This window comes from Camelus bactrianus, chromosome 2 (genome assembly GCF_048773025.1).
Source record: "Camelus bactrianus isolate YW-2024 breed Bactrian camel chromosome 2, ASM4877302v1, whole genome shotgun sequence".
NCBI classification, from domain to species: Eukaryota; Metazoa; Chordata; class Mammalia; order Artiodactyla; family Camelidae; genus Camelus; species Camelus bactrianus.
Genome location: NC_133540.1, coordinates 125,329,984 through 125,347,410, shown reverse-complemented (window position 1 = coordinate 125,347,410; position 17,427 = coordinate 125,329,984). Strand labels below are relative to the sequence as shown.

The window sequence follows — 17,427 nt, the reverse complement described above, 5'->3', positions numbered from 1 at the left end:
AGAGAAGCTGTCAAGCCCCTTCCAGGATGGGTCTACATGACCTTGGCCACTATGCTGCCATCAGGTGCTCCCCTCGGCCCAGACAACTGTATTAGACTCACATGCAGAGCTTTAAAAAAAAAATACAGATTCTTAAGGTCCACCCAGACTGTTTCTGATTCAGTCAATGGATGTGTATTTGGAAAAAAAAAAAAAAGTCACCCAGGTCATTCTAATATTAGTCGGGTTTGAGCTCACTTCTCTAGTTAACCAGCCAGGCCAGTCTTCACAGCAGTGAAGGAGTGTGGAAACGGTCGCTGACAGTCTCCACAGAAATCGCTGTGGCCAAGCTCGGTGTGAGCCTCGGGGACTGCCAAGCATTCTATTTCCATCCTGAGTAACATAGAATTACAAGTTTTTACACAATTTCGGCTTTACACCACACCCTGTGTCTGCCCCAGTAGAACTATACCCTCCCCCAATACATTCAGTTATTCACTTTTTTTTTCCCCAAATACATCACTTTCAATTCAACCATCAGAAAACATTTGTTGAGCACAGACTATACGCACAACTGACAGCTACCTGTGGCCTCTGCCTGCAGCAGGTGCTTTTCTCCACATGCGTAATCTCACGCTGCCAAGCCAAAGCTCCTTATTACATCGCCGGGATGCTTTTCGCCTCAAGGCTAGAGACATGCAGCTCCGTCTGCTTGGATTGATTACCTCTTCCTCCACCTGCAAATAACTAACCACTATCTCTCTCTCCAAATCAGCCAAACTACTGCGTGCTATGGGAGGCTCTCCCTGGCCTGCCAGAGTTTCTCCCCTGGACCACAGCAGTCACCCCTGACTGCTCTCTTTGCTGCCCCTCTGGCCCCCTTTTGCATCCTTCACACAGCAGTGGAAGGACTTTTGAAAAATATAAATCAAATCAAGTCACTCCTCCACTTAAAACTTTCCTATGACTCCCTATGAAACTTGAAAGGTGTAGCCAACTCCCCACCATGGCCTCTGAGACTCCCCCGATGGGACCTGGCCTCTGGTCACCTGTCTGACGCCACCTGTGTCTCCTTCCCTTCTCCTCCTCCACCCTCACTGGCCTCCTTGCTCTTCTCAAATCTACCAGCCGTGCTCCTGCCTTAGGGGTTTTGTGCTTGCCTCCCTCCGCCTGAACCCTCATTTCCCTGAGCACACGGTGGGCACTGTTTCCATTCCTGTCCCCACCCCTACCTCCCTCCACAGGGAGGCTTCCTTGAGCCCTCAGCACAGTGTTGGGGATAGACTGGCGGGCAAGATAAAGTCCCTGCTCTCAATTTGACATTCTATTAGGAGCAGACAGAAAGCCAGATCTACATTAATAAGGTTGATTCAAGCAGTGGTAAGTAATGTAAAGAAAATAAAACAAAATGATGTGATAGAAATTTGTTCCCCATCACAGTGCTGGCACCTACAACAGCACTTGGAATGCTGTTGGCATTGAGTAAATAGTAGTTAAAAAATGAGTTCCCTTTTGCGTATGCACATTCTTTTTTCATATTAAAACAAAATGGATCATAATTTATGTACTGTCCTATGTTCTACATTTTTCTGTTAATATATCTTGGATAGTTTTTCACATAAGCACATGCAGACCTACCCTGTTATTTATTGTTTTCATCCAATTGAATTGCACAGAGTTTACTTTTATTTACCCAGTTTCCTGGTGACAGATCATTTTTATTTTGTTTTTCTTTATTTTTCAGTAATTCGAAACATCACTATACCGAACATCATAAATATGTATCTTGATACACTGGGCACCATATTAGTGAAGAAAATTCCTGGGGATGAAGTGATTGGATTAAAATAATACAAGCAGAGATAGTCTCCAAGATGGCGGAGTAGAAGGACGCTCACAGGTCACCCTTTCCCACAAATACACCAAGACCCCCATCTACAGACCCACTCAGCCAACCAGAGCACCTGTGGAACTCCGACAGAACATCGCCCTCTTCAAAAGATAAAGACGCCAAAAATCTGGTAGGAGAAAAGGAGAAAAGAAGGAACAAAAGGCAAAGCAGCGCGGGACGGGTCCTGCGGGGAGGGAGCGGCAAAGGAGGACTGGCGCTCGCTGGGTCTCCCCTCTCCAACTGAGAGGCCAGCGGGACGGAGGGGGAGCCTCCGAGGCTCGGATCTGTACAGAGCAGCCCTTGACTAACAGAACTAAGTTAAACGGGCACAGAGCGTCCCCCGACACCCAGCCTGAGACGCGGGCCGGCAGCCGCGGGCAGGGCCAGGCTGCACAAGCCGGGCGGAGGATGGAAGTGGCTGCACAGAGGCAGCCCTGGGGGAACGTAAGGGGCTGCGCGCCGTGGCTGTGGGTGCACAGGGCAGAACAACCTGGGCCCTCCATAAAACAGCAAGGTTGATGTGCTCTCGGGGGAAGGGTGCACACCCCCATCTCTGAAAACCCGCGGAAAGTTTTCGGGGGAAGAGAGGCGGGGCTCAGGCACAGCCGCCATATCCTCCGCGCTGAGCACTCAGGCGGGGGCGGGGGCGAAACCTGCATCCGCACCGAAGGGCTTAGCAGCCTCAAAGGCCAGACTGAGACTGGCCTGCAGCCCGGGGCAGACAGGATCCTTCCATCCTGGTCCCTCAGAGAACTTGCTCCACAAAGACAAACAAGGAGCTGGGTTTTGGCTCAGAGCAGGGACAGGGCTGTCCCTCGGTCTTCCCTGAGCCCACCCGCTGAGCGCCGACCAGGGCGGAGCGCGCAGCCGCACAGAGAGCGGAACTACCGGCGGCGCAGGTAGAGCGAGAGCGGCCCCCCGCCTTTCGGGCAGGAACACAGCCCCTGACCCAGGTGCTGGGAGGGGGCATGACCCGCCCTCCTACCCAGCCAGTCTGCAACATCTGACAGGCATCCGGAGGGGCAGCGACCCGCCCGCCCACAGCAGAGGAGAGCTGCACCTGACCCAGTGTTGGGAGGAGGTGCGATCTGCTTGCCAACAGGTGCTGGGAGCAGCACAGAAGAGGGCGCCAACCGAGGGCCTCTGAAAACAGCAAGCTGAGCTTCCAAAACAGGACGAAGACAGAAAGACTTCACATTAAAAGCACACAGACTCCAGGAGAACACCGACAACCCCCCCCTTTTTTTTTTTAAATCTGTTTTTACCTGTTCTATTTTCTATTACTCTCTTAATCTTTACTTCTTAATTCATTTCTATTTCTCTTGGGTTTTGATGTCCTGCTATTGATTAGACACAGGTTTCAAATACATCTATTCATCTCCCCCCTTTTTTTGTAAAGGTTTTAAAAGGACGTCTCAACCCGATTAATACTCTGCTTCAACTCACTCTTCTATTATTCATTATACACTGTTTTCAAACCCTCTTTCTCCCTTCTTTTAAAATTCTTTCTCTCTCTCTCTTATTTTTTTTTTTTTTCCTAAGTTCTATTCCTAAATAGGCATCAGATAGATAAAATCCTTAAGGACCAAAATAAACAACTGATACTCCATAAACCACAATGCCAAAGAGGTATGAGCAAGATGAAGAAGCAGAAAAACCTTTCCCAATTAAAAGAACAAGAGAAATCCCCTGAAAGAAAGATCAACGAAATAGACATCGATAGCCTACTAGATCAAGATTTCAAAAAAGGAGTGATCAAATTGCTGAAGGAATTAAAAGAGATAGTGTTTAGAGATATAAAATATGTCAAAAATGAAATTGAAGCTATAAAGAAGAGCCAAGTAGACTGGGTAAACTCATTGACAGAGATGAGGAATGATCTAATAACTGTGCAAAGCCGACTAGATAATGCAGAGGAACGAATTAGTGATCTAGAAGACAGGGCAATAGAAAGCACCCATTCAGAAGAACTACAAGAGAAGCAAATAAAAAAATAATGAAAATAGCATAAGGGACCTATGGGATAATATAAAGCGTCCCAATCTTCGCATAATAGGGGTCCCAGAAGGAGAAGAAAGATCAAAGGGGATTGAAAAGGTTTTTGAAGAAATCATGACTGAAAACTTCCCAAACTTAAAGAAGGAATCAGATATCCAAGTACAGGAAGCTCAGAGGGTCCCAAACAGGAAGAACCCAAATAGACCCACACCAAGACATATCATAATCAAGATGGCCAGAGTCAAGGATAAAGAAATGATTCTAAAGGCAGCAAGAGAAAAGCAAAGAGTAAGTTACAAGGGAACCCCCATAAGGCTCTCAGCTGATTTCTCTACACAAACACTACAGGCCAGAAGGGAGTGGCAAGATATATTCAAAGCCCTGAATGAAAAAAAGATGCAGCCTAGGATCCTTTATCCAGCAAGGCTATCCTTGAGGATAGAAGGAGAAATAAAGAGTTTCACAGACAAAAAAAGCTGCAGGAGTTTAGCAACACTAAACCCATGCTAAAAGAAATATTGAAAGGGCTATTCTAAATAGAAAAGCAGCAGGATGCTACAGAAATGAGAAACACACAACTGGAAAGGTGATAACTCATGAATTACAAATAAAGTAAACATGAAATTATAAAAGAAGACATACAAATCACTGAGAGTGGGAGAGGGAGGCAGGGAAATATAGAATATTTTTTTCTTTCTTTTTTAAATTTTTTTAACAGTAGGATGGGTTTGAGATCATGTTACTATCAGTTTAATAAAAACAGTTATAGTAATGGGTTGATAGATTTACAAAAAAGGGTAACCACAAGCCAAAAATTTACAAAGGAGTCACAAAAATTAAATAAAATCCATGATAATACAAAGGAAAATTACCAAACCACAAAAGGAAGAAGAAAGGAACAAAGAGGAAATACCAAATCAACTGCAAAGATAAGTTCAAAATGGCAATAAACACACATCTATCATTAATTACTGTAAATGTTAATGGACTAAATACTCCAGTCAAAAGACACAGAGTGGCAGACTGGATAATAAAGCAAGAACCTTCAATATGCTGCATACAAAAGACCCACTTTAGGGAGAAGGACACATATAGATTGAGAGTGAAAGGATGGAAAAGGATATTCCATGCAAATGGAAAAGCCAAAAAAGCAGGTGTTGCAGTACTGATTTCAGACAAAATAGACTTTAAAACAAAGGCCATAAAGAAAGATAAAGAAGGACATTTTATAATGATTAAAGGAGTGATAAAAGATGAGGATATTACACTCGTTAATATATATGCACCCAATATAGGAGCACCTAAGTACATACAAGAATTACTAACAGAGATAAAGAGGGATATTGGTGGGACTACAATCATAGTTGGAGATTTTAACACTGCATTAACATCACTAGACAGATCTTCCAGACAGAAAATAAACAAGGCAACAGAGAAATTAAATACTACAATAGAAAAACTAGATTTGGTGGATATTTTCAGAGCATTACACCCCCCAAAAATAGGATATACATTCTTTTCAAGTGCACATGGAACATTTTCCAGGATCGATCATGTACTTGGGCACAAAAGAAACCTCAACAATTTTAAGAAGATAGAAATTATCTCAAGCATCTTTACTGACCACAATGCCATGAAACTGGAAATCAACAACAGAGAAACAAAGGAGAAAAAAAGGAAAGCATGGAGATTAAACAATATGTTATTGAAAAAACAATGGATCAATGAGGAAATCAAAGCTGAAATTAAAAATACCTTGAGACAAATGATAATGAAAGCACAACCACTCAAAACCTATGGAACACAGCAAAGGCAGTGCTAAGAGGGAAGTTTATAGCGATACAGGCCTTCCTTAAAAAAGAAGAACAATCTCAAATAAACAATTTAACCCACCACCTGAATGAATTAGAAAAAGAAGAACAAAAAGCCCCAAAAAGCAGCAGAAGGAAGGAAATAATAAAGATCAGAGAAGAATTAAATACAATAGAGATTAACAAGACCATAGAAAAAATCAACCAAACCAAAAGCTGGTTTTTTGAAAAAGTAAATAAAATCAACAAACCTCTGGCCAAACTCACAAAGAAGAAAAAAGAGAGAGCACAAATTAGCAAAATAAGAAAGGAAAATGGAGAAATTACAACAAACAAAATAGAAATACAGAATATCATATGAGAATATTATGAAAAACTATATGGAACCAAACTGGATAACCTAGAGGAGATGGACAAGTTTCTGGAAACATACTGTCCACCAAAACTGAATCAAGAAGAATCTGAACACTTGAACAGTCCGATCACTAGAAAGGAAATAGAAATAGCAATTAAAAACCTCCCTACAAATAAAAGTCCAGGACCGGATGGCTTCACCGGGGAATTCTACCAAACATACAAAGAAGAACTCATACCAGTCCTTCTCAAACTCTTCCAGACGATTGAAAAGGAGGGAATACTCCCAAACTCATTCTATGAAGCCACCATCACCCTGATACCAAAACCAGGCAAAGACACTACAAAAAAAGAGAATTATAGGCCAATATCACTGATGAACATAGACGCCAAAATCCTCACCAAAATTTTAGCAAATAGAATCCAACAACACATAAAAAAGATTATACATCATGACCAAGTGGGGTTCATCCCAGGGACACAAGGCTGGTTCAACATACGCAAATCAATCACTGTAATACATCACATCAACAAGAGAAAGGACAAAAACCACATGATCATCTCAATCGATGCAGAAAAAGCATTTGATAAAATTCAACACCCATTTATGATAAAAACTCTTGCCAAAGTGGGTATAGAGGGAACATATCTCAACATAGTAAAAGCTATATATGACAAACCTACAGCCAGCATAGTACTCAACGGTGAAAAACTCAAAAGCTTCCCACTAAAATCTGGGACAAGACAAGGATGCCCACTATCACCACTCCTATTCAACATAGTCCTGGAAGTCCTAGCCACAGCAGTCAGGCAAGAGAAAGAAATAAAAGGGATCCAAATTGGAAAAGAAGAGGTAAAAGTGTCACTACATGCGGATGACATGTTACTATATATAGAAAACCCTAAAAGGTCCACACAAAAGCTACTAGAGCTGATTGAAGAATTCAGCAAGGTAGCAGGTTACAAAATTAATGTTCAAAAATCAGTTACATTTCTTTACACTAACGATAAATCAACAGAAGAAGAAAGTAAAGAAACAATCCCCTTTAAAATAGCACCCAAAGTAATAAAATATCTGGGAATAAATCTAACCAAGGAGGTGAAAGAATTATACGCAGAAAACTATAAACCATTGATGAAGGAAATTAAAGAAGACTTTAAAAAATGGAAAGATATTCCATGCTCTTGGATTGGAAGAATCAATATTGTTAAAATGGTCACACTGCCCAAGGCAATCTACAGATTTAATGCAATCCCTATCCAATTACCCAGGACATATTTCACAGAACTAGAAAAAATCATAATAAAATTCATATGGAACCATCAAAGACCTAGAATTGCCAAAGCATTACTGAAGAGAAAGAAAGAGGCTGGAGGAATAACTCTCCCAGACTTCAGACAATACTATAGAGCTACAGTCATCAAGACAGCATGGTATTAGTACCAAAACAGACATATAGACCAATGGAACAGAATAGAGAGCCCAGAAATGAACCCACAAACTTTTGGTCAACTCATCTTCGACAAAGGAGGCAAGAATATATATTGGAATAAAGACAGTCTCTTCAGCAAATGGTGTTGGGAAAACTGGACAGCAGCATGTAAAACAATGAAGCTAGAACACTCCCTTACACCATATACAAAAATCAACTCAAAATGGATTAAAGACTTAAACATAAGACAAGATACAATAAACCTTCTAGAGGAAAACATAGGCAAAACATTATCTGACATACATGTCAAAAATTTTCTCCTAGAAGAAATAAAAGCAAGAATAAACAAATGGGACCTAATGAAACTTACAAGCTTCTGCACAGCAAAGGAAACCAGAAATAAAACAAGAAGAAAACCTACAGAATGGGAGAAAATTTTTGCAAGTGAAACCGACAAAGGCTCGATCTCCAGAATATATAAGCAGCTCATACGACTCAATAAGAAAAAAATAAACAACCCAATCCAAAAATGGGCAGAAGACCTAAACAAGCAATTCTCCAAGGAAGACATACAAATGATCAAAAAGCACATGAAAAAATGCTCAATATCACTAATTATCAGAGAAATGCAAATCAAAACTACAATGAGGTATCACCTCACACCAGTCAGAATGGCCGTCATTCAAAAATCCACAAATGACAAATGCTGGAGAGGCTGTGGAGAAAGGGGAACCCTCCTACACTGCTGGTGGGAATGCAGTTTGGTGCAGCCACTATGGAAAACAGTGTGGAGATTCCTCAAAAGACTAGGAATAGACTTACCATATGACCCAGGAATCCCACTCCTGCGCTTGTATCCAGAAGGAAATCTACTTCAGGATGACACCTGCACCCCAATGTTCATAGCAGCACTATTTACAATAGCCAAAACATGGAAACAGCCTAAATGTCCATCAACAGGTGACTGGATAAAGAAGAGGTGGTATATTTATACAATGGAATACTACTTAGCCATAAAAACCGACAACATAATGCCATTTGCAGCAACATGGATGCTCCTGGAGAATGTCATTCTAAGTGAAGTAAGCCAGAAAGAGAAAGAAAAATACCATATGAGATCGCTCATATGTGGAATCTAAAAAACAAAAACAAAAACAAACAAACAAACAAAAACAAAGTGTAAATAAAGGACAGAAATAGACTCACAGACAGAGAATACAGACTTGTGGTTACCGGGGGGTGGAGGGTGGGAAGGGATAGACTGGGATTTCAAAATTGTAGAATAGACTACACTGTATAGCACAGGGAAATATACACAAAATGTTATGATAACTCACAGAGAAAAAAATGTGACAATGAGTGTGTATATGCCCATGAATAACTGAAAAATTGTGCTGAACACTGGAATTTGACACAACATTGTAAAATGATTATAAATCAATAAAAATGTTAAAAAAATAAAATAAAATAATACAAGCAATATAATTTTGATAGATGTTGCCAAATTATCCTCAAAAACGATGCTGCCATTTGAACTCCTTTATGCTCCCAGTGGGTAATAATAATAATGCTTTTTCCATATACCTCATAGGTCCCCTGTATTACCAGACTTTTAGTTTGTCAATCTGATAGATTTCTCCTTGTTCTGTTTGATTTGCATTTCTTTAACTATGAATGATGTGGAGCATCTTTTCTTATGTTTATTGGCTATTTGCATTCCTTTCTGAACTGTCTTTTCACATCCTTTGCCCTTTATTCTCTTGAGTTATTCATCTTTTTTCTTATTCTTCTCCATGGGTTCTTTGTAAATTAAGGAAATTTGCTTTATGATTCACATTGCAAATATTTCTTCCTGGTTTGTCATTTTTTTTCACTTATTTATTTTACATTTATTTATTAGTGTATTTTTATCTGCTATACAGAGGTTTTTGAGTTGTATAAATGCAAATGTATTATTTTCTTTTTGTGGTTCCTAGGCAATGATTTATTTTTCATATAATAAACATCTTAGTGTTCTCATCATGAACAAAGTTATTGCCTTAGTCCATTTGGACTGCTAAAACAAAATGCCACAGACTGGGTGGCTTTAAACAGAGATTTATTTCTGCCAGTTCTGGAAGCTGGGAAGTCCAAGATCAAGGCACCAGCAGATTCAGTGTCTGGTGAGGGCCCTCTTCCTAATTCACAGACAGAAGCTTTCTGTGTCCTCACTTGGTGGAAGGGGTAAGGGAGCTCTCTTTTATCCCCTTTATAAAGGCACTAATCCAATTCAGGAGGGCTCCACCCTCATGACCTAATCACATCCCACAGGCTTCCCACCTCCTAATACCATGGCACTGGGAATTAGCTTTTCACATGTGAATTTGGAGGGGCCTAAACATTCAGTCTATAGTAGTCAAGTGAAAGTCAAAATTCCTAGAATCTTGGCATTAAGAGGGCCCTTATAGAAAGTCAAGGAAAACTTTCCAGTGAATGACAGAATCTCTTCATTGATATCTCTGACAGAAGATCAGCCAGATTCTCCCTCAGCCTCCACAGGAGTTGAGGTTCCTATTTGAAGAGGCAATCTTTTATATTGCTAAACAACTTTTTATTCATCTGTTCAAAAGGAACTGTGGGTACAGCATGCACAGGGGTCAAGGGCCAGAAATGATGGCGCCTTCCAGGTCTGCACACTCTTCATCTTTAGTGTGAGTTAGTTCCTCCTAATACAGAGCCAAACACTGTCTCCTGGTGTTTCCTCGTGACTTGATAATAAAGTGAGCACATTTGAAATAAGAGATTCTGCCAATCTTTTTGATCCAAAATCAAACCAACACTTCATGATAAGGATCATCACTAACTAATTGTATAGTAAATTCTGGCACAGATTTTATTCTCTGGTGATGTTATCAAGTAATAAGTATTTCCTTCCAGTTCATAGGATGTACTTCTGTGAGTTTGCCTGTAAGACAAGTTCTGTATATCAATGCAATTTCCCACTGACTTTTATTATGTAATTAGGTATATGATGGTCTTGTACCAACATCCGTTATGCAAATAGAGCTATGTTCCCATGGAAGGTGTTGGAGATGGAGTGGTTTATAGAACACCTAGAAACAGAAAGGCACTGCACTAAGAACCGTGTGAGAAATAAGGCAATAATTCCAACCTTCAGAAATAAAAACTACAGAGAAGAGGAGCAAGGGAGGAAAAGGCCAGAGAGAGATTTATAGCTTAAAATGATCATTACTCCAAAGAAAAACTGCAGAATTTTATTGCTCACTTCTCTCTTCTCTGGGGGGAAAATCAAGAGAAGTACCTGGGAGACTAGAATTCCCATGATGCTCTCTGTTCCCAAGATGGCTGATGCTGCCTCCACTGAGGACACATGAATGGTAGGGTTGCCAGATTTCACAAAAAGAAGAAAAAATGCAGAACACTCAGCTAAATTAGAATTTCAGGTAAACAATGATTAATTTTAGTGTAAATATGTCTCAAATATTGCATCGGTGCCTTGATTTCTGTCTGGCAACACTAATGAATGGTCAACTTCTTATTGTCCCTCTGGAAATGTTAAATTCCATGAAGATGACACTTGGGGTAACCCCAAACGTACGAGCTCCTTCTACTATGTGTTAAAAACTCTTGGTTGCCATGTCAGAAGCCATCCTCATCCTGAGATGTTCCTAACATCTTAGGGAAAAACCCAACCACATATCTCATCTGCCCCTAAACATACTCTGACCTGAGGAACAACTACTACATGCTTTCCCACTGGAAACTCCCAGCGAGTTAAAAAAGATCATGGTGTTTGTTCCATTTCAAATGGCAGTTCATATTCGATCACGTCATACCTGCAAAGATGGTCTTGAACTCGAAGGAGACACGCTCTCTTCCCAGGGTCTTGTATAAATACACAAAGTGGGAGGACTTGAGGGGAAAACAATATCTCATTGGCTCATAAGTGAAAGTAATCACTTCTGACATCTTCTGGACCGGTCTGAATACAAAAACAGTCTAGGTAATGCCTTCATAAAGAAAGTTAAAGCCCCCTGCTGAATAGATAAGAATAAATGTCCTCATCAGCTTCCACAAGTAAAGGGACAAATGAGAGAGCAAATCTCAGCCAATATCGAGCACGACGAATATAAACAGCTCTCATTTTGCGTTAAGTGTGTTTTATATATATTAACTCATTTGTTACTCAGAACAGTCCTGTGAGGGAGGAACTCTTATTAGTTCCATTTTACTGCTGAGAAGCCTGACTCGCAGGGGAGCTAATGAATGACCCAAGGTTACACCACTAGGAAGTCGCCAAGATGGAATTTGAACCAAGGCAAGGAGTACAATGTTTCCTTTCCACAATGCCACTTTTTCCTCAGATTAGCTGGTAAGCAAAAAGCAAAATAAAATCTTCTCAATAACCATGTGGAGCAAATTGAATGGCCTCTCCAGAGGGTTTATACTGATTCTACCAGAATCCACACTGGGCAGCCACAGCCTCCACAACACATACCTAAATACCCAGCAGACCCCCTTTCCACTGACAAGCATCACAACTGTCTATGGACAGCCCCGTCACCCATTCTGCTCCCAGAAGTGAAGCAAAGTGGGTGACGAAACAGTAGAGTGGACTGAATGCCTGAGACCTGCCTGGCAGCCCCGGGACTTTGGACCAGTCATGGGCTCACCCCTGTCGTGGTTTCCTCATCAGAACAGAAAACGATAAGGTGGTCGTGGCAGCCAGCCTAGAGTGAGTCCCTCCTCCAAGTGTACGGCACCTAGAAGGCTGGGCTCCTAACTCCCATGGCTGCCCCCACTTTGTAGATGAGGTGATTGCATCACAGAGGAACAAAGTCACCTTCCAGAAGTCACACATCCAACAAGGGGCAGAGCCAGGAGTTCCTCATGCCTGCCTCACTTCCCGGAAGCAGCTATAGCCTGTGGGCTGCACGGTTGTGGTGCTCATGCCGCCAGGGAGCTGGTCCTGGTCTTACACTTATTTCTGGCTGTGTGATACGTTATTTAACATTTCTGTGTCTTGTTTACTTCATCTATAAGCCAGGGGAAATTGCAGACTTTCAGTGACAACTACAGAAGATAATATATGTAAATTGCCTAGAATATAGTCATCAACACAACCTGGCTATTACTGCTGCAATTACTGTTACTATTACCATTACTACTACCATTGCCATTACTATTGCTGTTATTAATGCTGTTGTTATTGCTATTTCTGTTACTGTTACCATTGCGATTACTAGTACTATTATTATTACCATCGCTATTACTATTGTTCTCACCACTGCTATTTGTGCCTCTCCTATTTCAGCATCCTGTCTCTGTCTTATAAAAGGAAGAATTGACAGCTCAGAAGGTCTGTAATTCTTGAAATTCTAGAAATCTGGAAGTGAGAAGGGAAAAAAGAAAACAAAGACCAAAGTTTCTTCAAGAGAAAGAAGTCTTTATGGAGGGCTGCTGGGAAAAGATCAAAAGGAGAAAAGATCTGAAATATCCAACCCTTTGAGTTTCAAATATTTTATTCCCATTTGGTTTGCGATATTCAAGTCCCAAACTTGGCGTGAACTTGGAAAGTTCTCTCCTTGGTTATCAATGTATTTCTTAAGAAGGATCCACGCAATAAAGGAATCCAAACTGAAAATGCCCTGAATGCTCCCATCCCCTGCCGTCCCCTCAACTCTGCTCGCCCTCCGCCTCAATCACCTGAACGTGCCCACGGGCAGTGTTTCAAAAGGCAACACTAAAGTTTCCACCTGCCCCTCTTATTCAATGTCTTCTCTCTCCCAGGGTAGTTTTAAGAGGTAAATAAGGACAAAATGAAGATGAAAGAAGCTTCTATTGTGTTCTAGGCTTTGCTGGACTTTATTCTCCTGGTCAAGTGCCTCTCCCCCCGCACAGCCTGTGGGTGGGTTAGCATCCTACTCCTCGTGTCTACTTCATTCATCAGGAGAGGAAATGATGGCTGCTGAGGTCAGGTGCCTTCTTGGACTGTGTGGGGACTGATGGAGGCCACGTGCTGGCAGAGTTTGCACGGACACACGTCCACACACGGACACTGGTAACTTGGCCAGCGCCTCGCTCCTTACTGTGACTTAAGAGGCTACTAATGACTGCTCTTGACCTGTCGCGCCCTGTCACTCCCACTCTCCCATGTTGAATTGCTCCGAGTCCTTGAATGCCCACTGTGCTCTCTCTCCCTTCATTCATGTCTGATGCAAACAGTTCTTCTGTATGGAAAACTCCCTTCCCCACCTCCTTCCTTCTACTCATTCTGAATGGTGAGGTGTAAACGTGGCATCTTCCAGGCAGTCATTCCAGATCACAGAGCCTGGGCTCCTTGTCCTGCCTATGTGTCCCTCTATTCCGAGTGTCAGCTAACCCGCATTTATTCAGCATCTTCTTATGTGCTGAGCCCTGCTCTAAGCAATGGAGGAAGGGTCATTTTAGGGAGGAATGAGGGCAGCATCAGCTACAGGAGGATGCTGTGGTCAAGAGTAAGTGCAGGAGGCTGCATGAAATTGGGAAACCGGAGATGAGCCTTCTAAAGGGGGAGCTAATATTTAAGCAGAATCTTGGAGGCTGAGAAATCAACCATAGAAGGATCTGGAATAGAATATTCCAGGGGGAAGGAGCTATGTACACATGCTGGGGCCGGAATGGGTGTGGTGTGTGGGAGGGACAGGGAGCTCCCTGGGGGGCAGTACTAGTGGTCTGTTGGTGTGTCAGTAAAACCATTGTCACGGCCAGTTTACATTCACTGTCATTTGATGGACATTGAGCACTTGGACATATGAGAAGAGGTTTAGAACAAGATAGTCATCGCTACCACTTACTGGCTGTGCAGCCTTGGGCAAGTTACTCAACTCCTCTGATCCTCAGCTTCCTCAGCACATGATTAAAAGTAGACCTTAGAGTTTGTCAGACTGCTGCTATTTTGAGAGTGGGGTAGCAAAATGTTTAACTCATCTGACACTCCTTTGTCTTCTATGCCAAGTTTGTCACCCACATAAGCCTGACATTCAGGATACAGTCAATATATTGTGCACATTATCCTTGCTGCTGTCACTCATTTGTGTGGAAGGAATAATACCAGCAATTCGCAGATCTTTTGAAAAAGAAATACAAATTACGTACAGCACCCAAAACATAGTAGGAATTTACCGTGTTAGTGTAGTGGACAGTCCTTAGTTTGTGTTTTCCCAGCAAACGTTTCTCCATCTACTAGAATCATTATTTCCTTGAGGGGGGGACTTCTTCCAGTTGGATGTATTTGGTGGGACTGTTAATTGGGTGCCCTTTATCTCCCCAGCCAAGTGCCCCACACAAAGCCAAGCAGATACCTCTTCCCTGAAATCTGAATCATAAGCATAGTCAACAAGACGGAAAAACATGGCATTCGTTCATTCCAGCAATGGCGCGTAAGCAAGTCTTCCTGTGTGAGAGCATCGCTGTGACTTCTGCTTCCTCCAGTCTCCGGTAAGGTCTGTTCTTTTTCTATCAATTCCAGAGTTTCCTTATAGTCTTCTGATACATTGCCGTTTGTTTAAATTAAGCAGGGCTATTTTCTTTTGCTTGCAACTCCAAATTATCATCCATCTCTATAGCCGTATGATGATGATGATGACGATTGTTGTTATTGTGATTGTTAGAAAAGGGGGTTTAACTAACATTATTATTGTTTATGATTATTTTTGATGAACTAAGCTACCCACAAATGCCCTGCCTAACTGGGGAGTAGATAATAAAATCAAAAGCACGCTGCACACGTCTCTGCTTGTCTTCACCCCTATGTCCCCACCTGCTCTTTATACACATCTGTTCACATAGCTTGTATGATTTGTAGTTAAAGGCTAAATCTTGGCTGAAGTTCAAAGTAAAGGAAAGTTTTCAAATGATGGATTGGGCCTCTGGTTTAATGTCTAGTCTCAAGGTCAGAGATGCAGTCCCATAAAGAATACCTTTGATCAAATATGAGTAGAAAATGATGCCTGCAAGGCTGGGCACTTTGTGGGGAGGACAAGGACGTAGATTCAAATCTCCCCTACACGGGGAAGCCACAGACAACCCTCTTAACAATGACTCTAATGAAACACTAAGACAGGCAGATGGAAGATAAAGATGAAGAGGTAACATTCCAGAGGACCTAGAGGGGTCTCATGTGTTCCTCTAGGTCTGGGACGCTGTGATTCTACCTACGATTTTATTGACTTTTATTTGTGTATGTGTGTGTGCATAAGGATCATTGGTTTAAGAGGAAATTTTACCTACCTACATGATAATCTTTAACTTACTCAAGTTTCCCACCTATATAATAAAAGTATCATGAATGCTGTTGCTAGTTGTGAAATAATTGCATAAGCTCCTTTCACAGTTTATTTAAACACCATCAGGTATAATTTACAAAGTTGTAAAGACTAGAGCCAGTCTGGAGCCTTCCCTGCCCCGCCCCCACCAACCCCGCCACGGTAGATTGAATCTGTGTCCACACTTGTTCATGCCCTCCCTGTATTAGAATCACACGTTCAGCCGTGTGGGATCTGACTCTGTCAGATCTGATGGAGTGGGTGGGGTGTATTTTTTCCACACTTGGAGGTTGGGCATGACCATGTGACATCCTTGACCAAAGGAAAGTGGGCTGAAGTCTCAGGAGGCAGAGCGCATCTCCTCTCTCTCCTTCTCCTCTGGCAATTGAGAAAAATGAGAACAAGACGATGAAAGTGGCTCTTCTAAGGAGAATGAAGCTCATTGAACCCACTCATGGCCTGAGCCAAGCCTGGCCAACCTGAGCCTGACACCGAGCTGCCCAAGCCTAGCATAGACCCATGAAGCAAAAATAAATGGTTGCTGTTTTAAGACACTCGGTTTGGTGCTATGCAACAATATTGTGATGATAGCTGAGCAATGTGTTAGCCCTCACCATACACTATATGGTTCCTTGAACGATTGTAAATTCTGCAAAGTCAGTGTCAGTGTCGATCTGGCCCATTGCTGTTTCCCTGACTCTGTAGGACAGTTTGTAACACATAATAGTTAATGGTCTATAAGTCTGTTGCATGAGCTTCTTTGATTAGTTTAGTCCCCTCTCGCCAATCAGATGTGAGTTAAAGAGAAATCAGCAATCCTACTTTAAAAATGACAGTCATAAAAGACATATGGGATTATCTTTCACTTATTCTACTAACTGCAAAATCAATTTGCTTTTTAAATGAACAAAATAAACAGGCATATCTTGTGGACAACAGCTCAGATGTCACTTTAAAAACTGTTGGAGAAAATATTCACTGGTTTTTTCTTGAATGGTAGCGGCTCCAACAATGCCAGTAAAAATCATTCTGAATTTGTGGATTCCTTTATTCATGCAACAAGCCTTTTGATGGAGAACTTACTCTGTATTAAGCCCCGTATTAGATCTTTAAGGTAGAAAGAACAAGCTTGTGGTTCTTGGCCTTAAGTCACTTAAGCTGTAGTGGGAGACGCAATTCCATGGACATCAGAAGTTTATGTTTGAATAGATAGAAGGAGGGGTCTTCTATAGGAGCTTAAAAGAAGTACCTAACTCAGACGTGGGAAAAATCAGGGGAGACCTCTTTAAGCAGGTAGATCTGGCTGTATTTAAAATGATGAGGAGATAGTTAGGTGAATAATTCAATTGAAAAAAATAAAATAAAATCTACAGCAACTCTTCTCAGAGACATCGTGGCTGATGGGGTAACAAGGATCGCTCCATTAGGAAGCAGCTTGTTCCTGGAAAGTTCACTGCTGGGGCTCAGTGTTTGTTCCGCCTGCCTTTACTGGTCACGATTCTGTCTTTTCCATATCCCCCAGTCCTCTGGGGAAATGATTATTTTTTTTTACTTTGGCAAATAATCCAGGATGAAGCAAAGTCTGCAATACTTTTAGATAAAATATTCACAATTGCCATTTATTTGACCTCCATAATAAAATTAATAATAATCCT

The 17,427-nt window shown here is 41.6% G+C and overlaps 1 protein-coding gene across 10 annotated transcripts in view; it reads right to left on the bottom strand.

Moving 5' to 3' along the window:
• The window catches only part of LDB2 (LIM domain binding 2), a 349,516-nt gene that overhangs the window by 158,338 nt on the left and 173,751 nt on the right, over positions 1–17,427 (bottom strand). The gene's annotated exons all lie outside the window — the stretch shown is intronic.